Genomic DNA, 7,287 nt, shown 5'->3' on the forward strand with positions numbered 1-7,287 from the left:
TGAAGATGGATGGATGGATGGATGGACAAATATACTGTAGATGCGATCCGGTTGTTTTGGCTAACTTCCTGTCAGAAGATAGAGTTAGCAGTCCCCGCCCTCGTCCCTACGTCACCACATTCAGGCGCATCCCTTGGCTGCACACACAGAGAGGACTGCCCCTTTATGCCGTTCTCTCTCCTCATTGGATAAAGGTTGTAGGATACAAGGAAAGTTTTCTCCTGGGCTCAGAGCAGAGCAGAGTGACTGACAGACCCGTGTTTCAGACCAAACACTCTATAGAAGTGATTGCTGTCGGAAGATATAACTATTTAAGACTTATATTAACACAAACATTCACCTGACTTCTGCTTTAAATGAAACAATGTTGATGTAAATGTTGAATCAGTGCCCATCTTAAGTCTATATCTACATTTAATTACAGTCTGTGGTTATAACCAACAGATTCACGCTAGCAAAACATTTACATAAACTGTAGACCTGCTGGTTGGATTTTTCAAGACTTAAACGGTATTATACAATTTATTAACCATTAATAAGCCACATACATGGCTCACTAATGTATTAACATCGGCCTCGGCGCTGTTACAGTTACAGTTACAGTTACAGTTACAGTTCAGAGCTCAAAAATGACAGATAATGCAAATGACTGCACCTGTGTTTAACCCTGCAGACGGTGCTGAGTGAGTCCACTCTGCTGCAGCAGCTCAGTCACTCAGATGCACTGGGTATGAACCAGCACGGGAAGATGGAAAAGGTCACAATGTGTGTGTGTGTGTGTGTGTGTGTGTGGTGGAAGTGGGGGGGGGGGGCTTGCTGTCACATTAAATTACCCAACATGCTTTGTGCTTCTGATGTCCCCAATGACATCTTGTGATATATTTAGTCACGCTTAGTTTCAATAAATAGTTTTCTCAGGAGGGGACACACACATATTGAGAGGAGTCGAGTCTCTGCTGAAGAGAGGAGGAGAAGAAAGAAGAAAGAAGACGGGAACAGCCATGATGAGAATGACGGTGCTGATAGAAGATTTCAGGAAAGTGAAAAATATTCATTCATGTGGGAATGTAACACGTGAACAGTGGTTTTCTCTGTCACATCTCTGGTTGGTTTGATTTCATGGTTTCTTCCCTGCTTCCTAATTCTATGCCTGTACTTTTTGAAAGTTTGAATGATTTTTCAAACTGTTTAGACATGGACTGTTTAGACATTTTTCTTCTAACTGCTTTTTTGAAGGTCTGGCTCAGATTCCATCCATTATCTTCTCAGACTTTGCCGTTCTTCTGTAGCCACAACAATGTAAAACAGAAGGAAACTGCATTTTGTTTGTGGTGGTAAATGCATTGAAGGTTTACCATCATGAAACAGGGCCTTTGGCTGCAAAAAAGAGTGAGATCCACCTGCAGTGTATAAGAATCTGAAAACCTGAATGATTAAAAGCAAATCTATTAGATACCACTGGAGGTGAATAATCATAATGTTTGTAAAGGTAAACTGCAGGAAGAACAATTGAGATTAATTTCAAGTAGGTTGATACTAACAGTGTTAATATCAACGTTTCTGATTAATGGTTCTTCTACTGTTTTTTGAACTGGAAACATCCAGTCTTGACTAACCCATGCATTTGATGTCAATGTCCATAATTCACTGTGCATAGAACCACTGGTGCTGGCCTCATGATAGACTTGCATCAGTTCTGGGCAGAACCTCTGTCAACAAAAACCCAAATGTGAGTCACATGATTTAATGTTTTAATGTGACTCAAAACACATGTGTTATTGGTGCAGTTTATGAGATAATCATTTCATCATGTGGGGAGAGAACAAAGTTGACACTAATTTAAAAATGACACGGTCGTCATCATCATAATATATCGGAATCGCACAGTACGTCATTAACAATAATGTTGTCAGCCTGTGGATGTGAATGCAGACTGCCAGACTGCTGCTGGTCTCCATTAGTCCACGGTGATTGACAGAAATGCTGTGCGGTGATAAATGGAGCACTTGTAATGTACTCAAATGACAGACAGGCAGCACTGGTACTAGTAGAAGAACAAGGCAAAGAGTCCTGCTGGCCGGGGCCTCTGTCTGTGTGTGTGTGTGGAGTCTGCCTCCCACCGCAATCTACAGATGTACAGGTAGGTCACCTAATGACTCTGATGCTGCATCTCCACTATGCAGGACCAGCTTGACCCGACTCAGCTTTGGTATCACGTAGCCTACTATTCTGGAGGTTGTTTTCCATTACAGGAGCTTACCTTCAGTTGCCTGTAGGTGTGAATGTGAATGTCTCAACACTTCAGCCCAGTGACAGACTGGTGACCGGTCCAGAGTGTTTCCTGCACCACTGTGACTCTGAAAGGAAAAGCAGTGCAGCTAATAAGTTAAAGACCAGCAGTCAACAGCCATGCTGTCGGCTCCGTGCGGCTGTATTTAGGCTGCTGTTACAAAGGGTTAAAGTTGCAACTAAAGGCTTATTGACTGATGAATTATTTACTAATGCTTTGTAATAAATACAGTCTCTACCTCTGGAGCTGGAGGAAAAGTTGGGTTCATGAACGTACATTCTCCACAGAATTAGAGGAAAAGTCAAGACATCATCAGAGTCTTATGAACTGTATTGTATTCCCCCTGAAAGCTGCTCACCCAGGCAGTTCTCCCCCTTTCTTTGATCTATAGGCTCCTGGTCCCTCGGCCTAGGATATATACTATATCTCCCTTCAGCTTCTGAGAGAGGACTTCTTTTAATCTAATGATGATTTATATGTATAAGCACTTGCACTTGTTATTTTTGTACAGTGAGATATTTTGTATGGCTCTCCTCTTACTCTGCTGAAATTGTGATGTATATTGTAATTTACTGGTGAGCATTGTAATATGTACTTTGTTTAAAGGTCCAGTGTGTAATAATTGTCAAGGTTTATTGGCAAAATCTGAATATCCTACCCATGAAAATATTTGTATAAGTGTATAATCACTATAAAATAAAATGTGTTTGGCCTTATAATTGTTCTTTTGGGTCTTGCTTTAGAGAGTGTCGCCATCTTGCGCCGCCATGATCTTTTCCTATAGGGGACTGGTGCAGGCATTTTACACCAGCCCCGATGAAGGCCTGTGGCCGCATCGCACCGGCAAGTTTTTAATCTAAGGCCACGCTGGAATGAAAGCTTTTATAATTTCAACCTCGACAGTGCCTCATTTTCTGCTACCACCTTCTCCCCACACTGAAGAGCACCAGAGGGAGTGACCTAGAGACTCTTCACACCCATGCAGCACTCCACTCCTGTCATCAGGGTTTATCCTCATGAGACTCAGAACCAAGTTCATGACAGTTCATCCAATAGTTGTTGAGATATTTCAGTGAGTCGACCTGCTGCTCCTTTGAGTGGAAAGGAGCCAGTTGAGGCGGTGCAGGATGCCTCGAGTCCAGGGAGGGGCTCCTGGCACGTCCAACTACTGTAGGAAGAGGTCACGGGGCAGACCAAGGACCATGGCTTGGGAACACCTCAGGATCCCCCAGACAGAGCTGGCCAATGTAGCTGGGGAGAGGAACATCTGCAGCTCCCTGGTGGCAGGGCCGCTGCATAGGGGAGAAAGGTGATGACAATTCTTGGGGCCCACAGCCCAGTAGGTCCCACAAACCCCCCAGGAGACTGATTAAAAAAAAAACAAAACAACTAAATTCCTCTTATACACAGTCAATCAAAAAAAGTGGCGATGAAAAGTCAGGGGTGGGGGCCCACTTTTTTTTTTCAGGGGGCCCAGAATTCCTAGCAACGGCCCTGCTGGTGGATCTGCTGCCCCCCGAGACCTGACCTCAGACAAGCAGATGACAATGGATGGATGGATGGATGGATGGATGGATGGATGGATGGATGGATGGATGGATGGATGGATGGATGATGGATGGATGGATAGATAGATAGATAGATAGATAGATAGATAGATAGATAGATAGATAGATAGATAGATAGATAGATAGATAGATAGATAGATAGATAGATAGATGATGGATGGATGGATGGATGGATGGATGGATGGATGGATGGATGGATGGATGGATGGATGATGGATGGATGGATGGATGATGGATGATGGATGATGGATGGATGGATGGATGGATGATGGATGGATGGATGGACTGAATGGCCGACATGCCTGAGCCTGGCTGCTCACATGGCCACAGACAGTGGTAAATACCAGTGTGTGAAGTGATTTCTGTTTCTCCAACACTGTGGATGTGGAGGTGAGAGCCCAGGATGAAGTGGACCTGGTCCATCCAGAGAGCGACAGGTCAGGATGAGAAACCTCCATGAGTTCCTCAGCTCTGCAGTGCAGTGGCTGCTACATTAAAGGAGTTTTTTCCAGCTGTTTGAAGTAGTTGGAGCTGAGCCTGTCAGACTGTTGAGCTCGGTGCCTTGCAGTGGTTATGTCAGATCGCCAGACTTCACTAATCCTTTTACAGAAGAGAGAGGAGCCTGCAGCGTAGTGCTTTCTCATCATCAAGACAAATCAGCCTGTAATGCAGACATCGCAGCCAGACGGTGTACCCCCCCCCCCAACACCACACATTAACATCCTCCCATATAGACAGAAACATCCTCTGGATGCAGGGGGTAAATCACCACAGGAGGTTTGAGGTATTAATAGCTGACTCTACTTCTTATTCTTTTGATCTGCTGATCTTCAAACCCTGTACCCTTAAAAAAAAAAAAAAAAAAAACTTCCCAAACTCACAAGAAGCTTTGGATAATCTGCCCTTATTCAGCAAAGCTAATGATGTCTTATGAAATCCTGCCGTGTCATGGTTGCCAAGATTGTCTTCATCTCCTGCAGATACTTGGTTCTTAAAAACACTGCAGCCTGTCGAGGCTTTAGAGACAGTAAACACACACACACACACACACACACACACACACACACACACACACACACACACACACACACACACACACACACACACACAAGTACAAAGAGCTGAGATCTCCGTGGTCTCTCTGAGTGGGCTGCTCTGCGTTGTGGGAGCTGAGGCCTCTGACAACAGCGGCTCTGTAGTTGTGACAATAGCTCCGCTCTCTGAGTCAGAAGTTGCGGAAGTGGCCGACATCGGGGAGCTGAAAGCTGTTGAGAGTTCAGGAGTGTGCACTCCAAGGAAGTAATCACGCAGAAGAGCTTTTTTCAGAGGGGAAGGGGTAGGGAGGGGGGGGGGGCTGTAGCCGGTGCTGCCTTTGAGGAACTCATTGTTAGCGCTGCCAGTGGGGGGCAGGAGGGCTCTGCTGGCATGTGTCGGCCTCACTCCTCGTCAGGGCCTCATGGCTGCCACGGCCCAGTGGACAGAGGGGGTGTGTCCCAGAGTGGGGGGGGGGGGGTCTGAGGGGTCTGAGGGGTCTGTCCAGGGTCCAGGGTCTGAGTGGGGCAGGTACAGTGAGGGGGGCTGACGGTGATCAGGGCTGTGGGACACGTTGTCTCACTCCTACCCTCTACTCTCATGGTGCAGCCGGTGGGAACAGCCTCAGAGGCCTGCAGGAGAAACACTGGCTGTCTGTATCACCAAGTGTTTGTCTTAAAGGTAGAGTCTGTAGATCTGTAAACACAACATTCAGACTCAACTAGGGATGTCACAGTTACTTGTTTTCACAATTAATCGCGGTATTAAACGCCACAATTAATTGATCGCAAAGATTCCTAAATACCGTCACTTTCCAAAAACAGATTATGTTTGAACCGTGTCGGCAGATGTGACGCCAAAGTAAAGGTAGATGCACAGATACTGGTCCATTTACCCAACGTAGCATTGAATTAGTAGGAATTTAAATGAAAAAAAAAGGTTAAAATTGACTTAAACATCTGGTATCGATGACAATTAATGACTTGAATATTTCAAACACTTCCCCTGGTGGATTAATAATTGGTCATATTTTAATAGATATTTAAAATATTTCATAATTTGTTATGTATATTTTTAACTATATTTGATTTTACACATTAATAGTGTTGTGAAATTAATTAATGCATAATAATCGTGATAATCTGTCATTGGCTGCAGAAAACACACCAAATCCGCACACAATCATCACCACACAAGTAGAAGCCCATAGGTGATGAATAAGCAGGATTTCTATTGTCAAAGTATATAGGGAAATCCTACAGACTTTACCTTTAAAGGGATAGTTACGAGACGGAGTTGTTTTCGAGGTAAATTCATGCAAAACCACTGATGCGCATTTCAGCCAGTAGTCTCTGCATTTGCCTCGAAGACAACTTCTTCTCGTAACGTTACATTATTATCTCATAGCGTGGTGAATGTGCAGGTCACAACTTGTCCACCAGAGCGTTGTGGAGTTGTTGGATTGTGTATTTGATGAGTTTGATGAGGGAAACCAAGAAATCCCATGAGCCTCCGTAGCGTAGCTCTGAGCTGCTCACGGCTCTGCTCCGCCGTTCTAAAAACAGCTTGCACCGACAATTAACGGTAACGAACCTACTGCTATGACTATAGGGATTATGGCAATGGGCCAATTTGCCAGAATGTTGAACTGTCCCTTTAAGGCATCATTTGAGTGTCCTATCATCCTGAGGACCACCAGGTTCTCTCAGTTTCACAACACATATCAATGATTGACTTTTAGAAGAAATAAGTGTGACTTGATGATGATGTTATATCACATGAACTGGCATCAGTGTAGCTCCACATTTGCATATCACAGAAAAAGAAAAAAATATGAAAGCACTGAGAGAAGATTTTAAATATTTTATCTTTAAATCTATAGAAGTTAGCTGATCAGCCATTGACTTTATGGATGTGGTGATACACTTGTTACAGTAATTCTGCTTATGACAAGATGAAATCAGAAAATGTTAAATATCGACTTGCTCTGAAAATGATTTGTTGATTATCAAATAAAAACTGTTCCTGGTTTGTGATTGATTTGTTAAATGTGTGTTATGGATTGTAAACTGACAAATAAATGAGCCATTATGAAAATACTGAACCATCTTTTAACGGTGACGGTGATGAAAACAGACTCTAGGTCCAACAGTCACAGGAGGATGAGACCAATGGACGGACAAAGACCACAAAGCTGTGACAAACTGGAGTCTTTTTGTGTCTCAAGAGCAAATCAGTTGTTCATGTGAAACCAACACTGCATGTGCAAGATGGAAGAGGCTTTTGATGCTGGTGGACGGTGCAGCGGCGCCCTCTGCAGGATATGTTTCATGGAGAAGTTCACAAAACGCCCTCATGCCTCTGGTTTGAGGAACTTTGAATTTCACCTAGAAAGAT

This window comes from Trachurus japonicus, chromosome 6, assembly GCF_045865225.1.
Source record: "Trachurus japonicus isolate A0001 chromosome 6, Traja_1.0".
In the NCBI taxonomy this organism is placed as follows: domain Eukaryota; kingdom Metazoa; phylum Chordata; class Actinopteri; order Carangiformes; family Carangidae; genus Trachurus; species Trachurus japonicus.